The sequence below is a fragment of the Echinops telfairi genome, unplaced genomic scaffold (assembly GCF_000313985.2).
Source record: "Echinops telfairi isolate 266 unplaced genomic scaffold, ASM31398v2 ScPeMD7_7469;HRSCAF=8507_1, whole genome shotgun sequence".
Classification (NCBI taxonomy): Eukaryota; Metazoa; Chordata; class Mammalia; order Afrosoricida; family Tenrecidae; genus Echinops; species Echinops telfairi.
Window position 1 is genome coordinate 42942023 of NW_022111373.1, and position 12509 is coordinate 42954531.

Sequence of the window (12509 nt, forward strand, 5' to 3'; positions counted from 1 at the left end):
TCATTTTAACACCAAACTACACACCATCTTCCCTATATTCTGCAGCCCCAATAAAAACTGCAAGATGAAGGGGGACAGACCGTTTCTGCATTACATATATGCTTCCATTTGCAGACATCTGAATACAAACTTTCTATACACACATTTCCTGTATAATAAAACTATACAAGGCATGAGGATATGTCACTGTATAAATATAGTTTTAGAAATCTTGAACATGCTACTTCCTGCTCACATCAATTTCTAAACCTCTTCAGTCTGGTCCATCATTTCAAAGTTGGACACAATGGACAAAGTGGCATTTGTGTTGGTCTGGGCCCAGAATTTGATACACTCCTTGTGGAACACATGGGTACATGCCATTGGGCGGAACAAGTTTCTGGAGCATGAGGCACACGTTACAGGTGGTTGGAGTCTTCCAGCATAGAAATTTGGGTGGAAGGCAACAACATTGAGGTACTGATTTGAGCCAGTGGAGCAGGAAACTAGGCTTGGGCCCAACCAAGTGGCTGAGTATTGCTGCTACCCACTCACGTTCTGCCAGTCATGCAGCCACCAACTGGACCAGGTGACCTCCATCGCCAGGTCTGCCATGGTGGTACCGCCTGTCTTGATTTGCTGAAGAATGTTGGTCTTTGGGGGCTTATTGCACTTCCGGAATGGAGCCAGCAGCTTGTCCAGAATCTTCTCCAGTTAGTCCATTGTCCAGGGCCTTGGGAGGTTCAGTAGAAGTCTTAACACCTCCCAAGCCTGAGGGAAACTGGATGGAGGCAACAGGGGTCATGGGTGAACCATGGGACCAAAGAGAGACCCTAACCCAAGGTTATTTCTCCCATGGAAGCCAGAAAGGATTGGAGAAGGCTGGAAGGGTTCAGGACAAGGAGAGACAAGGTTCGAAGATCTGCACTGGGCATTACCACAAGCATGGTGACCTGTCCAGTGGAGAAGGGCATCGAAGAGGCAGAGCAGGTCTGCAGGGAAACATCTGAACCATGAAGCCTGTCTCAGATGGGGGTGAAGGAAAGGTGGGATCCGAGGGAGGCTGCTTACCTTGGCTGCGCTCCTCACTAACTGGATAAGACTATTAAGTTGGTCCCCAACATTCTTTTGCATTATCTGAACTCCACTCAGTCTATCTCCCACTCCTGTTTGGAACAAATTGTCTCCCGTGTGGGGGAGTTGACTTGAGGTAAGAAAGGTGTAGCTCTGTCTCTTTCCCTGCTTATTCTAGCGTCAATACCAGCAGCTCTTTCCCTCTGGTGATGGCGGCTCTGCCTTCCAGGCACGTTCGGTCTCCTCCATACGTTCCTATTTGTTTCGCCGTTTTGATTCTTGATTCTGCCCAGTTCCATTCCCCACCCCTACCTTCCACCCTTCCCACAAAGCTTTTCGATTTCAGCTTTCAGATCTTGCTACTTCTGAAAAATGTCCCTCTTTTCCTTCTCCATCTTCGTCTTTGTTTCTTCCCGCTTTATTGTCACATCGTGGTGACCTTGAACATCGGATGATTCCTCATTTCTTTTCTTCTTCGCTGACGCCGCTTTGCTGAAGTTGGAGCTGATTCGCTGCTTGCCTCTGCCTGTCCAGGACCTTCCATAGGATCCTCTCTGGCATCCTTTTATCCAGACGCCTTCCCATGTCGGGATCTGCGTTTGTCAGTCTAATTCACCGCCTTGAGATCCATCTGGAGGTTAGACGCTTGTGGAGGCAAACTGCTCTGTATGGTGCTGTGCCCTTAGAGGGCTGAAGAGGGCTCTGTGGAGGGCGTGGGTCCCCAGCCTATCAGTCTGTATGGGCCAGTCCATGGGGGGCCCGGGTCCCCAGCCTATCAATCTGGGCGGGTCTGACTGAGGGAAGACAGAGGGCTGAGGCTACCAAGTTTTCTCCTAAAATCACCAGGTGAGCTGCTGCCGTGTCACCTGCTGATGAACCAGGATCCCATCCTGGGGTTCCACATGGACGTGGCTGCTTTTCCCCTGGGTCACTGCTTGGCTGCTTACACTCGGCAGAGGCACGTTCTCGAGCTCTCGGCAGGGTCTTTTGGACTGAGATCCTCCGGGAGGCCCTCATCTGATCTGCAAGCCCACTGACCAGACAAGGACTCAGGAGGCTGGGCCGCACTGGCCACGCCACCAGCAACCTCAGATGCCACAAACACGTGCTGAGTGGGCGGGCAGAGGGGGGGTGGGTTCGGGGAGGGCAGCGGAAGGAAGTGGGACGGGGTGGGGGAGGGGGATTGGAAGCAGCTATGCAGGGAGGGGGTCTATCTCCCCACCAGGCTTTTCTTCTAAGACACTTCTGGGTGAAGTCTAACTGCCAACAGTCTCCTTGGCGTGTGTCCCACAGTGAACCATACTGTCCCACTGGTGAGGACTGGGGCTGCAAAAGCAGATGCCTATACTTTATCCTGGATTATGGGCTATGGTTCACAAGTTTTTAATTGCCAAGGGGGCGCTGAGATTTTTGTTTCCTTGGTTCTTTTTTTTTTGTTTTTTTTCCGCCTGAAAATGGGGCAGAGGGCCAAAAAAGTTTGAGAGCCTAGGGGATAGGCAAATATGTTAAACATTTGTACCACCCATATACTCAATTTTTAAAAAAATACAAACTTTTTTTATATATGCTTCTGAAGGAAAGCATCTCACAATTGCCTAGAAACAGGTTATTCATATTTCCAATACATAAAGAGAAACCAAGCTACAGCAAAATCCCTTATTACTGTCAGTAGTGATATTGAATTGAAAATTGAAATGTGGACACATTCTGTGTACATGAAAATCCTTCTGATAATTTTTATATGCCATATTAGAAATATAATGCCTCCCTTCCCATTATCCCTTACACATGCCATGCCAGCATACCAATTCAGCTTGAAACTTTATTACAATTAGAAGCTTCATTTACATTTATTTACATAAATTTATTAACATAAATAAATAAAATAAACTATATTGTTTGAGTTTAAATTTTAAAACAGCTTCAGGTTGAATTAACTGAGATATAAAACCATCTCATAGTGTACCCGACACTAATACTAATTTAATTCCTTTAAGAGAGATTTCAAGAAGTACAAAACTTCTGAGGAAAAAAATGAGGAAATGATTTTTTTTAAGTTGGGTAATCCTGCATAATCATATCAAGAGAGGCCTTCTTATAAACTTAAGCTAATAACTAGAATGATATTCTTTCATTCCACTGATGTTATAAAAGGCCGACACTCTCAGGATGCTGTGCTGCTTTGGCTGAAGATGGATGCTTGAGAAAGAGAGAGGGAAATACTCCTTCATGCCATCCAAGCTGCTGCCCTCCTTTGCTGACTTTTCCTTCACCAATTCCTTAAATCTATACTTCTTTTCCTTCTGAAATCAGACAGCATAATTAGAAGGCATGAGCTCCACCTTTTATGGAAATAGCTATTTGCCTCATTTGCATGTGTTTGGACCTATTGCCAGCTGCCCATTAAAGCAGGAGGGTGACCATACCTCCTTGTTAGGGAGGCAGATTTTGTTCAAGCCAAAGATTAGAACAGTGCAAATGGTAGAAAATAGCTTTTCTCTCAGAAAAATACAGGAGCAGTTTAAAGTGAATAGAAATTAATGGATTGGTGAACTGGAAGGAAACATTATTGCCTCTGAAATAGCCTTGTTCCCACCCACCTTTGCATAACAATATTCAGTTTGCCATTATGCAGCACGACTTCAGCCTGCTTCTCAGTCCAAATCAGGAAAGTTCCGTTCTTGACGCTGAGATTTGTGGGAATGAAATGCACAATGCAACCAAACATAGTCAGGCCTTTTAAAGAGAACTTCCCCACCCACCCCCCAACACCACACACACACACACACACACACTCCTTTAATCTAGCGGTTATTTCTGCCATTAACAGGTGTAAAATGTCTTCTAACAAGAAAGTTCAAAACAGCAAATGTGCCTTTGAAATATGCAGCACAAGTTGCATATAAATAAGACATTCTAGGAGTCTATATGCTTCAGTTTTATAAAGCATGTAGATGTCTGCTGTCCTAAGCAAATAGTCCAAGTTGTTTCCAAAATATGGAGGCAAAAGGCAATAGAGGTACCACTTACACACTCATTAGTTAAAGAGGAAGTGCATCTGCTTGAAAAATTGCTGCTCACTAAAAAGCAAGTTTCCCTAGCAACGCCTATATCACCAACTCAGACCACTTCTAAGCTGTGAAAGAAATTATAGAGCGTATATAAAAAGATTTTTATCTATGTCAGGGAACATTCCCCCCAAAATTCAATGATGCCTAAAGATTTTGAAATTTGGCACCAAACATTATTTTTCATTGCATTTCGAATTACCAGTCCTTAATGAGGACAAATCAATGTGCAAGGGATGGAAAACCATTGTATTCCATCAGAGGATACAAAGAGAGAGATTATAGAAAAGCAGGGAAAAACTTCCTCTGGCTCCATCTCAGAATGAGGTAGAGTTGGTTTCCGCACTCCTGACGTCATTGGTTTTGTTGTGGTTTATCCTACCCACTTCCTTAACAGAATTGTTACAAATAAAAGAAATTGTAATTGGATAATAACAGAGTTGATCAATGGAGACGCTATACCCCATAATTCTGTTTCCAGTTACTTAATTTCACTCCCCACCACTCCTGCCTGTCAGAAATGACATTAAGAGAAGTTGGCATTCCTTTGGCCAACCCTCTGTCTAAAAGCCTTCATTATTCGAAGAAGAAATTAGAATTTTCTCAAAGTTTATTCAAAGCCAGGGAGTGAATAGCTTCATTTTTCCAGAAATTAAAGAGAAACTAGAACATACGTTTGGGGGTTTTGTTTTTGGCAAGAATACTGCAGTGTACCTGAAAAGTAGTTGAAACAAGTGAATTTCCCTGCATTTCTAGGCTGTTCTGATATGTATATACTGTTTGAACTAAAATTCTGCTTCAGAACACAAGCATATTTTTCCTCAGTGAAGTATTACCTTTTTGATACCATGTTTGAATGAATTAATCCTAATTCCTGTTTTAATGCAATAAATAATAGATTTTTGAAATGTTTCTTGATTGTACCAAGTAACATGTAATACACTTTATTTCTTCTTAAAAGAATAATTTTCAGTCTTAGATTTGAGAGAGATGAAGCATGAAGGAGCAAAGAAGTCTTCAACACTACTATCCATGATGGTGCGAGTGGTTAAGCACTTGACTTTAGCCCAAAGGTCAGCTGTTTGAGCCACCCCAGAGGCACCTCAGACAGGTCTGGTGATCTGCTTTGGGAAGTTCGCCATGTTAAAAGCTCTGTGGATCCGCTCTATACTTACCACCTGGAGTGTCCACGAGCTGGCGTCCACTTGATGGTAACTAACAACAATTGAGATGGGGGTAAGTTAGTATATGGTTAAAAGGCCAAGTTGATATCAGCAGGGACAGAAGGGAGCTGCGGGTCTCTTTCATTCCCTCGACGACCCTATAGGCATTATTGAAGGCCTTTTTCAAATGGCCAGCATCCCCTACTAGCAGTGGGAGAATACGTGTGGATCCTCTCAGCAGCCAACATGATGGATTGTACACGGGTAAGTCAAAAGCATCACCATTAGGGTTCCAGTTCACACACACACACACACACACACACACACACACACACACACACGTTTATTCCAAACAAACTGCAGTCGATGTGCCACTGCACTCAGTGGAGAGCTGTAGACCCGTTCTCTCCATCAAGGCAGTGGCTTCCGAGGAGACTTGTTGGGCCCCTTGGCAGAGGGGCCCAATTCAAGGCAGAGAGTCCGACTCCAAAGGCTAGGACAACTGTTTCATAGAATCTCAAAGGGGTAATCTGGATAGATTTTGATGAGGATGACATTTTAAGAAAATTAAAATCAGTATCGGTGAGGAATAGACCTAGAAAGTTGAGCTCATTCTTGGGGAGAGCAAGGGCTGATGGATTTTTGAGAAGAGTTTTGCTTTATCCATCCTCCAGACCTCATCCTGCCCCTCAGGCTTCTCTTTGTTCTCAAAGTGTTAAGAGAAATCGGATTGGTTCCTGGGAGAACGACAAAGCTGCTGGCGTACATGAAAGGGTGCGGAATACTTTGAGGCAGGGATACAAGGAAGGAAACACTGCCTTCAGGGGTGTATAGACCTGCATGGAGGACATAGGGGAAAACAATAGCTTCACATTTTGATATTTTTGTTTAACAAAGGCGGCTTTGAGTTTTTTGCAATACTTTCTGCCTTACCCTCAGATTAGTCAGCTGTTCAGTTTTTCACCTAGACTTCTATTTGTACAGGGCTCACAACATGCTGAGTCTTCGTTTTCTTAAGCCGAAACACTTTTTATTTTAAGATGTGGATAAGTGACTAAATGAAAATGCCAGATTATTTTACATGAAATACTAGATTGAGGCTTCTCTTTCCAAATAAAAGCACAAAGGGATCTGAGAGCACCAACAGTCCCTCCTGGCAATTGTCAGCTACAGCTGAGAGATCATGCCCTTTCTTTCAGGACCGGTGGTCTCCAGGTAACCACAGCCTGTCACACGCATTTAAATTTCTGCCTGGCTCCAAAGAACATTTGATTTTGCCATTGGTGAATGAATAGTATCAAATGCAGTTCCAAAATATTCACTGAATCTTTTCAACATCTAGACCTAGTACAACGTATGCACTGGTGTAGGTGTAGTTGGGAGCTGTGAATCAGAATGCAAGTAATAGAACTGAATTTGGATTAAACTCATGAATGCATTTTCCTTTATTCACACTCTAACCAAGAAAGGTAATGGGGCAGGCTGTTTGACAATCAAATGATTGACCTTTCTCTTTTTCAATTAAAACTTGCTATCTGCTAAGGAGATTAAAAAAAGACTATGGGTCTATGAGTCACCCTCACTTACTAAGTCAGCCAGTCACCTCTCAGTCAGTACCTACATCACTACACCACACTTCCCATAACTGTAATGGACAGAAGTGATGGACAAAATGAGATACTAAAACCCCCAATGTGTACAAAGGCCATGCAGGCTACGCACGGAGTAAGGCAAGGACAGGGCCTGGACAGCTGCTACCCCGTCTCCACTGGACTCTATCCCAAGCCCAGACGACACCATCGCTACCCCACCATCACCTTGAGAAATCTAAATTCAGCGTTGCCACATTCTCCTAGCTTTCCTGAGTGGCCATGAGTATATGTGCATCTCTGTGTGTTTTAATTTAGAAATTATCTGACTTTAAAAAAATATTAACCACTAATTCAAAAAATGTAAAACGCCACATAAGCCAAGCCTGAGTCGGTAAAACAAAATGTCTTTGGGCTGTATTGGTCCTCAGTTGTCTGCCCTGAATTAAACTCTACTTAGCATTAGGATTCTGTGATTTAACAATACTGAGTAGATACCATCATCCTCGAAGAAGAATGGGGTGTAGGTGGGTATGTTTCAAGTGGAAAAGGCTTAAAAATATGAAAGTGTTGCATTCCCAAAGTGGCCCATTTTGCCATCCTCAGCTGAATCCTGCATTTTGTGAGCGTGAAGCAAGAAACGCAGCAGATGCAGCACGGTGTGAGCATCACGTACAGAGACTGCTGGAGAGGAGAAAAGGGAACAGAAGGTGAAAATTCCTCTCCAGGGAAATATCAGGATTGAAGCAATTCCAAGAAATCCAGAAAGGAAAGAGGTAAGAACATTTTTTAAACATCTACTTTCCACTAGGTGCTAAGATCTCATTTAGTTCTTAACCTTTCTAGGCAGATGTTGGAATTGCCCTCATTATAATGACAACTAACTGTGGGTTTGCTGTGTGATGGGTGCAGCACAAAATGTATCTTATCAGCACTGTGATGGAAATTCTTTTCTGACTTACTAACTCACAGATGAAAAAAATGGAGACTTTTAGTAAGATTCAGCAACTTGGCCCAATACCTACAACTAAAGAATTAGCAGTGGGATTTGAACTGATGTCTCTGCTGCAAAATACTTGTTCTTTACTCTTTTCTGTTTCTTTAAGAAGTCTCCATGATCATCCAAAACCCCAACAGTGCATTCGAGATTGCTTGGAGCCCTCAGAGGCCTGGCTTGCTTTTTCTGTTCTCTGCTGCCCAAGAGCAGCACCTCGCCAGGCACAAGCCCTGGAATGAGCCCAGGAAACTTGTCCTCGAAATCTCCCTCGGATCCACAGGCGTCTATGCTTTAGTGTTCCTTTCTGGAACACTGAGCAGATTGTAACCATATCCCTGACTTGTTTATAAAATGAAAACAATGGTGGATTAAGATAATTAGATAACATTTAATAACAATTCTCTTTCTTCAAGAAGAAAAAAATATTAGAGTGGAAATAATATAGTACTTAATGTGAAAAACTAGCTGAACGATGCTCAAACTATAGAATGATATCTTTAATATCCCACACAAGTAAAATTTTGCTTAAGATCATCCAACAACAGTTGTAGCAACATATTGACAGGGACCTGTCAGAATTTCAGGCCAGCTTCAGAAGAGGACATGGAACAAGGGAGCTTATTGCTGATGTTAAATCGATCTTGGCTGAAGGCAGAAAATACCAGAAAGATGTGTACTTGTGTTTGATTGGCTATGCCAAGGCATTTGACTATGTGGACCATAATAAATTGTAAATATCTTGAGAGAATGGGAATTCTGGAACATTTTAATCATTCAGAGCATGTACATGGATCAATAGGCAGTTGTGAGAACAGAACCAGGGAACACTGAATGGTTTAAAAGCAGGAAAAGGTGTGCATCGGGGTTGTACCCTTTCACCATACTTGTTTGATCTGTATACTGAGAAAATCATCAGAGAAGCTGGATTATAAGGGGGTACCCACCAAACAAAAAAATTTTAAGTTATATATTTATTTTTTTTTTTTACAAAACAACTTTATCACCTTCAGAGGACTCCATTACACTTAATACATTGGTCAGATTTGTGATTCCATTCTTGGAAACGTTTTTCAAACTCATCTGTTTGGATGGCTGACAGCATCTCCCTCATTTTTTTCTTCATCTCTTCTATGTCATCAAATCACTATCCTTTCATGTCCCTCTTCATTCATTGAAACAAAAAGAAGTCACACAGAGCAAAGTCAGGTGAGTCAGGTGTGTGGGGCAAGAGAGGCATGCTATTTTTTGCCAAAAACTGGCACAGTGAGATGGCTGACTGAGCAGGTGCATTGCCGTGGTGGTAAAACCAGTCCCCTGTAGGTCACAAGTCAGGCCTTTTTTGTCACACACTGCTGTGCAATCTTTTCAGAACCTCTAAATAGAAAGTTTGATTAACAGTCTGACCTGGTGGAATGAACTCCAAATACACTACACATTGACATTTTCATGCATTCGGGAAGATGAAGGATGTCTAGAATGAGGTTTCTCATTGTGTTAGTCCAGGTAGACTAGAGAAACAAATCCAGGGAGACTGACATGTGTATAAGAAAGAGCTTTATATACAAGAGCAATTGAATATAGAGAAAACACCCCAGTTCAGTCCAGATCAAGTCCTTAAGTCTGATATTAGCCCATATGTTCGATACCAATCTATAAATTCCTCTTCAGACTCACAAAGCACATGCAATAAGGCCAATGGGAAGAAAGTCTTGTGGATCCAGTGGTGGTAGAAGCATCTCAGTACTGGCATGGGTCTCCACATGGCTCCTCCAGCTCCAGAGCTCTAGCATAGCTCCTTGTGTCTTGTCAGAAGGAAGCCAAAGCTGAGTGTGTGTGTGTGTGTCCTGTCTCCAATGAGCTATTTATCTCCTTAGCACCTCCAAACGAGGTCATCAAGATGCAACCTGATTGACAGGTTAGATTTCACCCCTTCACTCCTCAGTCTCAAATTGACAACAGATTATGTAACTGTCACAGTCATCAATCTACATTTCACCACTCATATACTTGCGTTTTTCCCATAATGCTGTCCTTGTAAGCTGTGTTCAACATCACAACAGTTTCTGTGACATTTTTACCAAGCAGAAAACAAAATTTCACAGCCACACACTGTTCTCTTAAATTGACCATCAAAAAATATAAGATTTGAGTAAAAATGCTTTTACGAAAAAATTCACTGTGATCACAGAACCTTTCCAGGTGATGCCACTGGATGCATTAACTCAGAGCAAACTGCTTGCACTCACCTTGCAGGAAAAAATAGGTACTATGAAAGCTCTACCCAGTGCAATTCCAGGGCATTTGGGGGCGGGGGGGAATCCCTCGCATATGAAGAATAGTGTGGCATCAAGATCAAAGGAAAGCTTATTAATAACCTGTGGCATGCAGATGGAACAACCTTGGTTGCTGATAATGCGGAGAAACTGAAGCACTTGCAGTTGCAGATTATAGCCTTCATTATGGATTACAATTCAGTGTAAGGAAGACACAAATCCTCAAAACTGGCCCAATTGCTAACATCAGGATCAATAGAGAACAGGTTGAAAATGTCAAGAATTTTGTCTTACTTGGATCCACAATCAACGCTCATGGAAACAACAGTCAAGAGATCAAAAGACATATTACATCGGGTCTCAGGTGGCCCCTTCTCTGCTGGAGCATACCTGAGCAGCATGGGAAAGAACCTGAGGCTCATAGGAGCTTCTCCCCAGGGGTGGCTTCCCAAACCCTGTGGCCACTGGCCTCCAAGGTGCCCACATGATGATCCTTAGGTAGCAGTGACCCCCTTCCCCCTCCCCGTCAACTGTAAAAGACAATTTTCTCCTGCTGAGCAGAAGGCATCACCCCATGCAAACTATCTCTTCCAATAACGTATTTATCCCCTGGTACCAAAAAGCACCCTGTACCTCCTCCTCCTCCCTCCTGCCAGCGCCATGGTCTTGGTCTTGGAAACTGAAGGGCAAAAGTCTTGCCTCCAGGGTGGGGCCTCTGCTTTCCTCACCCAGCCCTGCCATCAACCCTGACCCTCTGTGAGGTTCTATACTTGAATATCTGTCCCTTCCCTGTGCCTTGGACCTAGGCAGAGCTAAGAAAAGGCAACAGCACAACATTTTGCAAAGGGGGGCTGGCGGGGTGGGAGGGGATGTCTAGTCTTGGCAAGGCTCCTGTCCCTGCCCCTCCCCAACTTTTTCCAAAGAGGAGTGCTGCCTCTCAGGTGACTTGGGAAACCCCTGGACAAACTCCATTCTAACTTATTTTGACGTGTATACAAACCAACTGTTAAGAAATTCCACTGGTGCAAAGCCCTACTGTGTACTTATGCTCCTGTTTAAAAGAGAAGTTTCCTTAGCAATAATTATAAATAAATGAATATTCTTCAGGGAGGAAAAAAAGACGTATAACATGAGATAAATCTGCTGCACAAGATCTCATTAGCGTCCTGATGGGCAAGGATGTTACTCTGAGAACTAAACTGGGTCTGACTCAAGCCATGATATTTTCCTTTGTATCAGATGCATATGGAAGTTGGACATTGAATAAAGATGACCAAAGAATTGAGGCATTAGAATGGTGGTGCTGAAGACGAAGACTGGAAGTAGCATGGACTGCTCAAAGAAGTAAAGCCAGAGTGCTCATCAGGGGCAAGGATGGCAAGACTTCATCTTGCATATTTGGGACATACTATCAGAAGAGACTAGTCTCTGGAAAAGGACACCATGCTTGGTAAAATGGAGAGGCGGTGAAAAAGAGGAAGGAAGCTGGATTGCCACAGTGGCTGGTTGGCTCAGGCCTAGGAACAACTGTGAGGATGGTACAAGACCATGCAGTGTTTTGTTCTGTTGTGCACGGGGTCACTGTGGGTTGGCACTGACTCCACAGCACCTGACAACAGCAATGTTGAGAGCAGGTGAAAGAGGGCAAGTAGACTAAGAATATTTTATTCAGTTTAACACCTGCTTCCCACAGTTATCATTTCAAACTCATCAGCCATTCCACCGGAGGAAGATGAGGCCTTCTGGTCCACTAAAGACTTACAGCCCCAGAAACCAAAGGAGCAATTCTGCTCTGTCTTCCAGGGTCTTTACGAGTCAGAATCAACTCACTGGTAATGAGTTTCCCACATGAGAAAAAGACATACAGGGTGGCTATGAGTCACATCCACCTAGACACCACCCAAGAACAACAATAACAGACGTTATCTGCAAACACAAAATCAAAGTTTCCTAACTAGGGAACAGTAATAATGACAGAGCCTGCACCAACATTGTGTGGATCCTAACAAACTATGGACAGCAACGAGAAGCGTAGGAGTTCCAGAACATTCATGGAACTCATGAGGACCTTGTGAATACAACAAAGGAATATTGCATGTTTACAATCAAGAAAGGTATGAATCAATCTGTATGCTCTCACATTATGTATTCAATCAGGGAAGATGGATTATATGAAGTGAAGCAGAATGCGGCATCAGTTTTGGAAGAAGGTCTATTAACTTCTTCCATATGCAGATGACACAACCTTGCTTGCTAAAAATTAGGAGTTGAGTCACTTGCTGATGAAGATTAAGGATTGCAACCTTCAATATGAATTACAATTTAATGTAATGAAAACAAGGATCCTCACAACTGGACCACTGGAT

General features: G+C 43.1%; 1 pseudogene; it reads right to left on the bottom strand.

Moving 5' to 3' along the window:
• Nucleotides 1-266: 266 nt before the first annotated feature.
• On the bottom strand, nt 267-10629 carry LOC101642877 (annotated as a pseudogene).
• Nucleotides 10630-12509: the final 1880 nt, after the last annotated feature.